The sequence below is a fragment of the Trematomus bernacchii genome, unplaced genomic scaffold, assembly GCF_902827165.1.
Source record: "Trematomus bernacchii unplaced genomic scaffold, fTreBer1.1, whole genome shotgun sequence".
Lineage (NCBI taxonomy): Eukaryota > Metazoa > Chordata > Actinopteri > Perciformes > Nototheniidae > Trematomus > Trematomus bernacchii.
The window spans coordinates 475661-488718 of NW_022987595.1; the positions used below are offsets into that span (position 1 = coordinate 475661).

Consider the following 13058-nt stretch of genomic DNA (forward strand, 5'->3'; position numbering starts at 1 on the left):
GTAGTTCAAATTAGTTCGTCTGACCCGCTTTTCAGTCCCTGCTAGAGAGCAGGGACTGAAAAGTAAAATAAAATACATGCACTGCACTGTTTTAATCTGCACAATACTGGTCTTAGATGTACTTTTATTTGCTCAGTAGATCGAGCTAGCCATGCTAGAACTTGCTATAATAGGTCCAAGCTGGCTAACAACATCTAGCTATTCTCAGCCGTCCCCGCTATGAACACGTTTTGACTTGTGAATAAGTGTGCAATGTTCTGTAATTTGCTTCACTAACTCATGGCACTAATCGTGTGTTTCAGGCGAGGTGTTTCGCTCAGGATTAGAAACTAGTTTTCCCCTCCGGGATAAAACGATAATATAACGTTAGCAATTAGCATGCTAGCTGGACATAATGCTACCTCTAACAATACATTGTAGTTGCTATAATGTCAAGTCATTTGCAACATTCATTCTACATGTTAATGGTAAAAGCTTAAACAGTTGATTACCTGCATGCCACAAAGACTGATGTTCTAATATTTTTGCACATTTAAGTAGAAATGTAATTGAAATTCTATTTATTTTTCCTTTTTTTTATTGATTGTTATAATTGTACTCAGCCATGTTATGTTAGATGTCAATCCACTTACACTGTAACTACTCTGGCCTTGAAAGAAGGTTACACATCTAACCGATGTCCACTAATCCCTATAAAACAAAGTTCAAGCATACATTAAGCACAAAACAATACATTGTGTACACTGTCCCTGCCTGCACCATGTCCAATGTTGGACAATGTTGTCTCGTTGTTGGGTTTAAACTGATCTTGTATATTGCATATTTCACCTTAGGAAAGTGGGCACGCGATGACAGCTTCCTTGACACCATCATGGCGATGGACCGCCGTGCCATGGTCAGCAAGGAGAATGAGGACCTGCGTGCCAAGGAGATGCACGACGAACGGCTGCTGCATTCACACAAGGCCCAGGAATCGGACGACCAGCCGCTCATGGTGCCAGGTGGAGCAACAAAATACCTTTCAGGCTGGGCTTCTGGCAGTGCTAAGCGAGCTGATTAAATCCAACAGGCCTTCAATACAAAAATTAAGAAAAACTTGTCGTCGTTGATAAACTGTACAATGACTTGTTGGGAGGCGTGTGGTGCAGTGGTCTGGTGCGTTGGTGTTCGGATCAGGGGAGCACAGGTTCAAACCCCACTGCAGTCAGGATGTCGTTGTGTCCCTGGGCAAGAGACTTCACCCCAAATTGCCTACACCTGGGACAGTTAATTTTGTATTATTGTGATTATATATATATGCCACTGTTATTAATACTGACACCTAACTTTGCACTAAGGTGTGTCTGCTGCTGAGCCTACCTATTGTTATTATATATATATATATATATATATATATATATATATATATATATTGCCACTGTTATTATATTGTTTTGATACTACTGACACTTATTGATCTGCTGCTGATAAATAAAAGAGAACCTCCATGCACAGCACTAGCATCATGACTGTCTTTGTTTAAACCAGCAGCAGTGCAGCGGTACACAGACTAACCTGTGTGTGTGTAACGTAGTTCTTCAGGTGTGTATGCTTAACATGTATGTATTTATCACAGTAAAGATGGTATACAAAAGCTTTTTAAAGAGCTTTCAACCTCATCCCATTGTCTTTAACACACATTTAACATAATAATATACAAATATACAGTACGAGTACTGTTTTGATACTGTACTGACATTTAATCTTTGCACTAAGGTGTGTCTGCACTATTGTAATTGTGTCTGTTGACTGTGGTAAATAAAAGAGAGAACCAAATGCACTGTACAAAAGATCAGCTTTATTGTCAATTTACAATTTCCATGCTGTTCAGATGCCTCAAGGGCTGTGCGCGTGTCTTGCCCCGCGGCGATTTTTTTTAGGTTGCGTCTCCCCAACGTTGCTTCCAGGCGAATACAGAGGAGTTGAAAAGAGCCCTTGGACATTCGGAAATCTTTGATCCACTGCACATTGGTGTACGTTGGCACCACCTTCTCCCACCAGGCCGATGTTCTATTGTTCACCCAGAGAGAGCGCGGGACACGACGCGTTCCGTAGTATTCGCATATCTGAAACACATACAAAGACACAAATTAGCCCTACATAACTCCATAAATCCTACATTAGATAGTATTAATGTGATTTAATGAACGTACCATTGCTGTTCTTTGGGCGTGATAACGGTCATCATGCTCAGCTGTCCTACGGCGAAACATGTCCATAGCGTGTGCTTTTCGTGGTCCAATTCTTTTGTTAAGGCTTCTTAACCGCCTTCGCCTCCGACTCAGCATTTCTATTGCATTTGAATGGTCGATCTGTATTTGTATTTGTGGCTGAGTTATTGGCTTAAATAACTCAGTTACGAAGCTGTACAACACGAGCACCAAAACGTCAACTCCATACCGTGTCTGAGGTCGGAAGGTAAACAGAAGCATACAGCGGAAGCGGACGTTTTTTTTCTTCTTCTTCTCTCGGTTTTTAGCGAATTGCAACTTTACGGTGCATACCGCCACCTCGCCGTGAAGTTGTTTGCGGCCTGCCAGTAAACTCAAAGCAGAAGAAGAAGTGACGTCAGCGGCTCATTTGCCTAATCCACCCCCAGGAACTCATTTTGGTGTGAACGCGATCTGCTTTAGTTCATCAGAACTAAAAGAGCTCTCATGAACTAAAGTTCTCATGAACTACTGTGGGAAAAGTACTTGAACGCCTCTTATGATGAGACTGGCTCTCATGAGGACCCCCCCGGGAAAGGAAGAGCAAGAGTTACCTCTGCTCAGAGGATAAATACATCAGAGTTACCAGCCTCAGAAACCGCAAATTAAAGCACCTCAGATTAGAGCTCACATAGATGATCACAGAGCTCAAGGAGCAGACAATCTTAACATCCACTGTTCAGAGGAGACTGCGTGAATCAGGCCTTCATGGTCCAATTGCTGCAAAGATCCACTACTGAGGATCAGGCTTGGATTTTCGTCATTTTAGGGGCAAGGCCATTTGGCCTTTGGTGTCACACATTTTTTCAGGGCACAAAGGCCATTGAGGGAAACATTTGGATTTGGAGCTTACAAATAAATAACTTAACTTTCTGATAAGAAAAACACATGAATGACATGGAAAACAAATCACTTTTTTAATATCAATAATGTCAAACATTATATCATCATATAGGCCTATGCCTCCTTAGTATTACCGTATATAAAATGAAATGAATAATTAGTGTTTGGTATTTTTTCCATCTACTACTTCTCCCATTCTCAAATCCAAAATCAAATCAAAAAATCTAAAATTCTATTAATATGTAACAAATATATTCCATTTCAGAGCAGAAGAAACAGCCTTCAAGGGTCCAACTCTGCACATACATCATTCAGCAGGGCACAGTGAAGCTCAAACATTCAACTGTATGAACAAGCAATACTTTGAAATGCAAAAGTGTGTGTATGTGTGTGTGTGTGTGTGTGTCTTTAATCAACTCCTCACTGCTCCTCATATCTGTTCAGAAACTAGACAGAAGTTAAACATGTACAAACCACAGACTGTCTGTGTCATGGTGAATACAGTCGCTGCTTTAATTCTGTCTTTAGGACGTTGTTGTGAGTTTGGACGGAGCAGATACATGTTAGTTTCTGATCTGATCGAATGGAGATCGCTCCATTCAGAGAACACGCATTTTAAAAGTTTTTCGCCTGCCGTCTTGTCTGCACACTTGTCAAAGCATGGTTTTTACTAACCGTTGTCAGTATGTAGTTACTTCGGCATCATTTTGAAACATGTATTACAATTAAATCACGGTCAAATAGGTTAATTTTGTCGTAGTTGGTTTGCTGGTGGTGATTTATTCAGAATTCAATATATTATAAATACATGTTGGCAATAATTGATTGATCGAGATTTTACATTAATTTATATTAACGTTTGAATGACTTAATGACATTTGTACGAGTTCCCCTATTCTTTATCAAGTAACATTTTAGATGTGTTTAATTTATTATTGAACATATTTATTCATTGATTTCTTTATGAATTATTCTCGCGCAATTTGAATTAATCCAAAGTATTTGTTTTTATTTGCTTTTACACATTTAAAAAGAAAAGGTGAATAAAGAAGCACATTAAAACTAAAGTATCAATGTATGTCACATTTAATCAACTAGTGCCTACATGCATGGGTAATATTTAAATCAGTAAATTAAATAGCATATTATTCAATGTATGTATTTTTATAAATATATTTATTTTGGTAGGTTTGCTCTTCCGTAATAATTATAATAATGGAGTATTTTCACAGTGTGGTGTTTGTACTTTTACTTCAGGATGTACTACCTGCAGCACGTGCTGATAAAGGGTCTAAAGCAGGGGTGTCAAACTCAATTTCATCACGGGCCACATCAGCATTATGGTTGCACTCAAAGGGCCGGTTGTAACTTTAAGACTATATAATTAATTAATATAACTTCATAATTAACTACGTCTGAAAGCAGAAGTCTAGAGCAAATAATTGCAAGTCTCTTCAGTAAGAATGTCACAATATGATTTTAAAAGAAAAGCCACATTCTGGATGTGGTATCTTACCTTGTGTTATTATTACATGTTATTGCATTTGTCCAGCAGGGGGCAAACTCACTCTTGGTATTAAAAAGAGCCTGTTGTACATGTTCCCACGAGGAAGTCCCGGAAGCATGTTACCAAAGTAAAACCAAGCCCCCAGGAAGTGCGCCGGACTCAGATGAAAATATTCGTGCTGGCCAAACGGCGGTACTACACTTCCTTTTGGTTGCCAAGCCCGGAAACACTTTTTCCCATTGACTTACATGGGGAAAGAGTGGTCTGTAAATCGTTGAATAATTTTTTTTAAACTAAATAAACTACCCAGTATGAACACTTGTATAGCCCTTATTAAAAACATTCGTTCCTCAAGTTGTAAAAAGTGCTAATAACGTTATTCTGCGAGTTATTTCCCTCTGCATTATGAACGCACATCTAACCCACGGGACCGCGCCGCCCGGCACGTTCATGTTACGTGTTCAGCACTACATGCGTTTATCTTTACCCATGGATGCACAATAAGAACGGACCCATATCGCCTTACTGCCAGCCCACGGAGCTGTAATAATGGATATATTGCACATGTTTGCTGTAATTCATCATTTGTAAAATATTATACTACATGGGCAGTATGATTAAATCTTGTACCGTAAATGTTGTATTAAATAAAGTTAATATTACCGACGTAGATTAACGTCCCTGTAGCTTCTTATTGCACTAAGAAGCTTATTGCTTATATATATACAGTGCAATAATTCTTTCATGCTAAATGAAGCTCTGTTGCTTGGATATCACTAGATCCTGTTACAGCGTAATATTAAAGTACATAACGATTGATGTGTAAATTAGCATAATTACTAGCTAACCGCTAGCTGCTAACTGCCGCCTCGTTAATATCAAATCTATCATAATAACAAACCATTACCATGCTGTCATGAACGTGCGGTGCCGTTACGTGCACGCAAATTGACGTGCTTGATGTGAACAAGCATTTTGGGGGGCATGGTTAAAGTTGCGCATGCGCTATGAGCGCACATACGGGTACTTCTCAGGCATGCCGGGTAATCTGTGACGTTTCGCTCTCTCAAAAGTTGGGCCATTTTATCATCATGCGCGAATGAGCAACTCTCATAGGAATGAATGAGGCCCCGCCTCCCACGCTGTATCCAGTTCTTATTATACATCCATGAGTAAAACCAGTTAAATCTACTCCTATGTTGTGGACATACAATTATTGATCACAAGATACAACATATTATTGGCGACGAGGATTAAGAAGAGGATTAAGACAAGGATCAATACGGGATCAAAGAGGACATGCCGAACGGACTGGTTAGCACCTTACATGCAGGTTTGGGTCGTTAGCGGCAGCTAGCTCAAATTATTAGCAAAGTCTGCGGGTGGAGGAGAGGATTCATTGACACACAATGGCAATGATTGGCACGCTGGCACCTTTTGATGCAAAAAATCAGAAGTGGGAAGAATACTGTGAGGTATTGGAACAGTTTTTTGAGGCTAATGAAATTGAAAATGGAGACAGACAAAGAGCCATATTAATAAGTGTTGTGGGATCATCAACATACAGCCTTATGAAAAACCTCCTCAGTCCGGATAAGCCCAAGGATAAGACTTACACACAACTTGTGGAGCTGCTAAAAAATCACTTTGACCCAAAGCCTAGTGAAATTGTGCAAAGGTACAAGTTTGACTTCCGCAACCGTGAGCCCAATGAGTCAGTAATGGAATACGTGGCTGAGCTGCGTCGGTTAGCGCAGGATTGCAACTATGGTAACACTTTGCAGCAGAGGTTGAGAGACAGGATCGTCTGTGGAATAAATGAAGATCGGATTCAGAGACGACTCTTATCAGAAGCGGATTTAACATTTGAAAAAGCATTATCAATTGCTGTGGCGTCAGAGACTGCAAATAAAAATGCACAGGAGATACAAAGCCAAGGGGCCACAGCTAAATGCTTCAAAATGGATAAAAAGCCACAGGAGGCTTATGCACACAGAGAACCTACCAAAGAGTGTTACAGATGCAAGGGAACCCAGCATGAAGCAGCAGACTGTAAGTTTAAACAAGAGACATGTCATGCATGTGGTAAAATAGGACACATTGCCAGAGCTTGTCGTAGTAGATCTACACAGAATGGAAACAGCAACAAAAATGCAGACCCAAAGAGAGAAAGGAGGCAAACCACATATCACCGTTCTCATAAAGTACAAGAGCAACGGAGCCAAAGTGATAGCTCAGAAGAAGATACATTCTTACTGAATAAGATGAGGTTCAGATTGGGACGCATGAGTGAAGTGCACCTGAGACGAGTAGACCCATACATGGTTGAAGTGAAGCTGGATAGTAAGTTTGTTAACTTTGAGAGAGACACTGGCTGTAGTCTCACAATAATGAATGAACAGACATTTCAAAGACTATGGAAAGACACAAAAAGTCCATGTTTGAGACCAACCAAAATCCACATCGAGTCTTATACAGGTGACCCTGTTAATGTGGTCGGAGCTGCCCTTGTTAAAGTGAAATACAAACATCAAAGGCGGTACTTGCCCCTCATTGTGGTTAAAGGGGACGGCCCCAGCCTGCTGGGAAGAGGCTGGCTGGAGGAAATACATCTGAGTTGGAAAGAAATCAAGCTCAGACACAAATCCCGAGTCCTGAAACACCTGAAGACAGAGGACAAATCGCTGCAGCAAGTACTGAGCAAACATGAAAATGTCTTCAAAGAGGAGCTTGGCACACTGAAAGGTATGAAAGCTACCATCCATGTAAAGGCAGTCCCTCGTTTCTTCCGTCCGAGGTCTGTCCCGTACGCCATGCGCACCAAAGTAGATGAAGAAATAGACAGATTGTTGAAAGAAGGAGTAATCTCACCTGTTAAACATGCAGAATGGGCAGCACCAGTGGTTCCAATACTGAAGCCTGTTGGGACAGTAAGGCTATGTGGAGACTACAAGCTCACTGTAAATACAGTTTCCTCACTTGAACAATACCCCATACCCCGAATGGAAGACCTGTTTGCAGCACTGACAGGAGGAAAACAGTTCACAAAGTTGGACATGAGTCATGCATACCAGCAAATACTCATGGATGATGAATCAAAGAAATACTTAACAGTGAATACGCACAGAGGCTTATTCACATCCAACAGACTGCCTTTTGGAGTAGCATCAGCCCCAGCTATATTTCAGAGGACAATGGAAGGTCTCCTGCGAGGCATTCCTTTTGTGGCAGTGTATTTAGATGACATCCTGGTGAGCGGTGTGTGGATGAGGAAGACCATCTGCAGAACCTCGAGACAGTGTTGGCAAAGCTGGAGGAGGCAGGATTGCGTCTGAGAAGGAGCAAGTGCACTTTCCTGGAAGAGGAAGTGGAATATCTGGGACATCGAGTGGACGCACAGGGACTTCACCCTGTGGAAAAGAAAGTCAAAGCCATCATGGAGGCTCCCAACCCCACAAATGTTACTGAACTCAAGTCGTACTTAGGTTTGCTAAATTACTATAACACATTTCTGCCAAACTTAGCTACACTATTGGCACCACTGCGTGAGCTCCTGCGACAAGATGTGCGATGGACATGGCAAAAGAAACAGGAAGAGGCTTTTAAAAAATCAAAGGCCCTGTTAAACTCAGCAGAAGTGTTGGTGCATTACTCTGCTGACCGAGAGTTAATTATGTCATGTGATGCATCACCTTACGGGGTGGGCGCTGTTTTATCACACGTAATGGACGATGGAACTGAACGTCCTTTGGGGTTCATGTCGCGTACCCTAGCGCCTGCTGAAAAGAATTACTCACAGCTAGACAAAGAAGGCTTAGCAGTTATATTATATTTGGAATCAAGAAATTCCACAAGTACTTGTATGGTCGAACTTTCACCATCTATACAGATCACAAGCCACTGATCTCTCTCTTCAACGAAAAGAAACCCATTCCACAGATGGGTTCCCCTAGAGTTCAGAGATGGGCAGTGCACCTGAGTGCCTATGAGTATCACATTGTGTACAAACCAGGAAAGAACAACGCTAATGCGGACGCATTAAGCAGACTGCCGCTGTCGGAAGATGTGCGAGAGAGTGAGACCGCAGAACAAGTGCTCATGATTGATCTTCTGGATGACACACTCGTGGACACAGCCGAAATAAAACACTGGACAGCTAAGGATGTAATATTGTCTCAAGTTCATGGTTATGTCCTGTCGGTATGGCCTTCAGTGACTGAGGCTCCTCTCAAGCCGTATCATCAGAGGAGAGAAGAACTGAGTGTGAGGGATGGCTGCGTGCTCTGGGGAGCCAGAGTCATCGTACCAAACAAAGGCAGGGAAAAGATATTGAAAGTACTGCACCAAACACATTCCGGCATGTCAAAGATGAAAGGTCTGGCTAGATCTTATGTATGGTGGCCGGGGATGGACCAGGATGTAGAAAAGGAAGTGCAGTCTTGTGAGGAGTGCCAAAAGCACCACAAGTCACCACCATCAGCACCATTACATCCCTGGGAGTGGCCGGAGTCTCCCTGGACGAGAATTCATGTGGACTATGCAGGCCCTTTCCTGGGAGAGATGTTTCTACTGATAGTGGATGCTCACTCAAAATGGATGGATATTTATCCAGTGAAGTCAGCTACATCACAGGTGACCATTGAAAAGCTGCGTCAGAGTTTCAGTGTTTTTGGACTGCCAAAAATGTTGGTGTCATACCCCTTTCACACCAAGGCTTTTCCCCTTCTAGCTCCGTGCTAGAGCTTTTCTGGTTCAGAACTGGTTCTTCGGTTTAACGCCAGCTCTTTTCACACCGCTCAGAGCCCGACTGGAGCTGCCGCTGCTGCGTCATGACGTCACAGTTTACGTCGCTGAGTTTCTCCCCAACGGAGCTCACCTCACAACAACAACGGGCCGGGGACTGCGTCGGGTCGATGATCGTGTTGCTTTTAATCATACGAAGCCAGATTAAATTAAATAACGACTTCTCCAACCTTATACTTTTCTCCAGAGTGCCGTGGTTCATTGTTTATTAATGTGTTTCAGCGGCATTTACCGACCGCTGCAGTGCTGGCTGCTCTTCAACGGGAGTGTATTCTGCCGTTAGCTCCAGGTTAGCTCACACGGCTCTAAAGTATTCACTGTCTGACTGTCACACAAGCAGCTGATACATATCCCCAGTTCCCCTTAAGTGAATGTGTGTCAGTCTGAATTGACTCTGTTTGGTGTCAGTCTGAATTGACGCTGTTTGGCATCACAACGCTGTTATGAAAGTTTCTCTGGTATGGTATAACATGGGTGATGTTAGCATAGCAACCGAAGCTAAACTGACTACTTGCTAAGCCGTTTTCTACAGGCACTTTTTACCGACGTATTTTTCATTATGATTCTACTTGTGATAGTCGGACATGACAACCTGTGCAGCCCATGTATTGATTCCATCCGATAGCTGCTATAATAACAAACAAAACGTCTGCCTGCTCGCCACAATGATCAATAACAGCGAACGGATGGTCAAAGTAAGGTACAAATAAACAGAATCACACGAAGCCTGGTTAGTGTTGCCTGACTTTATAAAGCGTGTTTTTTTTTTTACAAGTGTGTTGTTGCGTTCTAGTCACTTTGCTCAGCACTACTGCTGGTTACAACTTTTATTTGCCGTACTCGCCTTAACTGTTATCTCAGGTTAATCTCGCCCCCCTCCGACGTAAGCGTGACGTATGCGGTTCTTGCTTCTAGACGGACAACTTTTTGGTGCTCGAAACGAACCGGATTCCGGAGCTTAGAGGCTGCTCCGCTGCGGTGTGAACAGGAAAACCCGGTGCTTTTCAAGCTCCAGCTCCGAACCGGCCCTGAAACACCGTTGGTGTGAATGGGGTATCAGACAACGGAACCTGTTTTACAAGTGCTGAATTTGAGACTTTCATGAAACAAAATGGCATCCGCCATGTGAGGTCAGCACCTTTTCACCCGTCTTCTAATGGGCTGGCAGAGAGGGCGGTCCAAACCTTCAAAGGGGGGATGAAAAAGATGAAAGGTGAAACATTGCAAACTAGACTGTCAAGGTTTCTGTTCAGTTACCGCATCACACCTCACGCGACCACAGGCTAGTCGCCTGCAGAGTTGATGATGTCAAGGAGACTCAGATCTGCATTAGACCTGCTCCTGCCAGATGTGAAAACAAGAGTGCAGCAAAAAACAACTAAAACAGAAACAGTCCCATGACACAAACAGGAAACTGAGAAGTTTCTCACCTGGGGATAAAGTGTTCATCAGAAACTACTCTTATGGACCTAAATGGATCGCTGCGGTCATCGAGAGCTCATCAGGTCCAGTGTCATATACAGTGATCATTGGAAGTGGTCAAGTCGTGAAGCGGCATGTGGATCAAGTAAGAGCCAGATTAACAGACACCGTGCCCTTAGAGCCGGTGCTGGACTCCAACAGAGACACTGTGGTTCCAGTGACAATCGAGCAAGAAGGACCTCCTGCAAGTGAGCCAGTGGTTCTGTGTACTCCGGTCCCGCCGGACTTGCCTGCTACACCCGTGGTGAGACGATCAGAGCGCGAGAGACAGCCACCTGTATACCTGAAAGACTTTGTTAAATAGATCAAGAGATGTTCCATTAATAGAGCAGCATAGTTCTCTGATCTCACTTTAAGGAAAGGTTTAGAATGTTAATCTTTGAAAGTGAAATGGTTTATGCCAGTACCTCGAAATGTTGTGTAACGGGAGTATGTTATACCCCCACCTTCGGGAAGTATTGTTAGCTTAAAGGGGGGAAAATGTGGTATCTTACCTTGTGTTATTATTACATGTTATTGCATTTGTCCAGCAGGGGGCAAACTCACTCTTGGTATTAAAAAGGGCCTGTTGTACATGTTCCCACGAGGAAGTCCCGGTGTCAGTACCATATGTGTTCGGCCTACCATATGTGTTCGGGGTCCGTCGCTTACCAATGACGTCACGCATTGTGATTGGCTGTACGGTATTCGCACGCTGATTGGTGTAACTACGGGCGCTGACTAGGGTATACGGGGGTCTGATCAAAGGATGAAGCTGTTAACGTGCTGCTACCATAAACTGGCTGTAGCCCACAAACTGAAGCAGAATGATCTAGGGCTGTCCCGAATACCATTTTTCGGTCTCCGGATATTCGGTAGTAATGCGGGGGGGGGGCGTAGTAATCAGCAGCGAATTGCTTCAACACGTGCATTTCGGTGTATTCACGGCATTCATTTTGTTATTCTACAGTATTGTTGTTTTATAGTTATTTGTTAATGTAACCCAATTTGTGTTCTTTGAAATTGAAAAGGATATCGCATTGTGTTTGTTACTTTCGTTGCAGTTGTATACGTCTTAAGTGTAATTTGGCTTGGCTTCCTATTTATGGACATGCTTTTATTTTGAAGGAGAGTTAGCGCAGTTGACAGGAAGTTGTTGTTGCTTTGGAAACAACGTGACAGAGATTAATGGAGAAAAGTAATATCTACATATAAAGACGGAGAAAGTAAACGATAACGTTTATGGTTAAGTGTTAGCACCCCCCGAAGAGGCACAAGCTCTTACGTTGATATTGGAGATTTCAATCAATTCAATTTGAAAAAAAACGGGGAAAAAACAAACAAAACGAATATCCGAATAACGAAATTGTAACCCGAAATAGTACTCCAACGAACGAATATTCGGATACAGTAGGGCTGTACCCGAATAATATAATAAAGTTATAGTAATAAATAACAAATTCCAGTGTTAGAATTCCATAATTCCATATTCATAAATAAATGATATGCAAATAACATTTTCTTGGCTGTGGACTTGTACTCTACATAATTATGTTGAGCTCATGGTAATCTAATTCAATAAACAATAACTGCAATGAACAGATAGCATTTTCTGACTCGTAAAATGATTGGATATGGTGTAATTTGGTAAATGATTCTGTGTTGAAAAATGTATATCTTTAAAAACTGCGTTGGTGTATTAGGGCGGGCCATACTATTTTTTTTTTGTAAATCGATCGAGAGGGGTGTTCAAATAACGTATTTTGGTGTGTAGAACACACATCTATTTAGATTTATTTATTTTGAAGTTGTTGCTATGGAAACAACATGACGGAGAAAAAAGTAATATCTTCTACATATAATAACGGACAAAGTAAAGAATGAAGTGTATGTTTAAATGTTAGCACCCCCCGAAGAGGCTCAAGCTCTTACGTTGAGTCTGGAGTTTCAATACATTCGGAATTTGACCGTGTAAAATGTCCTCTTGGGTTACCGTACAGACAATGCGTGACGTCATTGGTAAGCGTAACGGACCCCGAACACATATGGTAGGCCGAACACATATGGTACTTACCCCGGAAGCATGTTACCAAAGTAAAACCAGTTAAATCTACTCCTATGTTGTGGACATACAATTATTGATCACAAGATACAACACTGGAAAAACATTGATTGTGACATTTTGAAAAAGAGAA

General features: G+C 42.1%; 1 pseudogene; it reads left to right on the top strand.

Moving 5' to 3' along the window:
* Window positions 1-5700: 5700 nt before the first annotated feature.
* LOC117482462 lies at window positions 5701-11355 on the top strand (annotated as a pseudogene).
* The last annotated feature ends 1703 nt before the right edge of the window (window positions 11356-13058 follow it).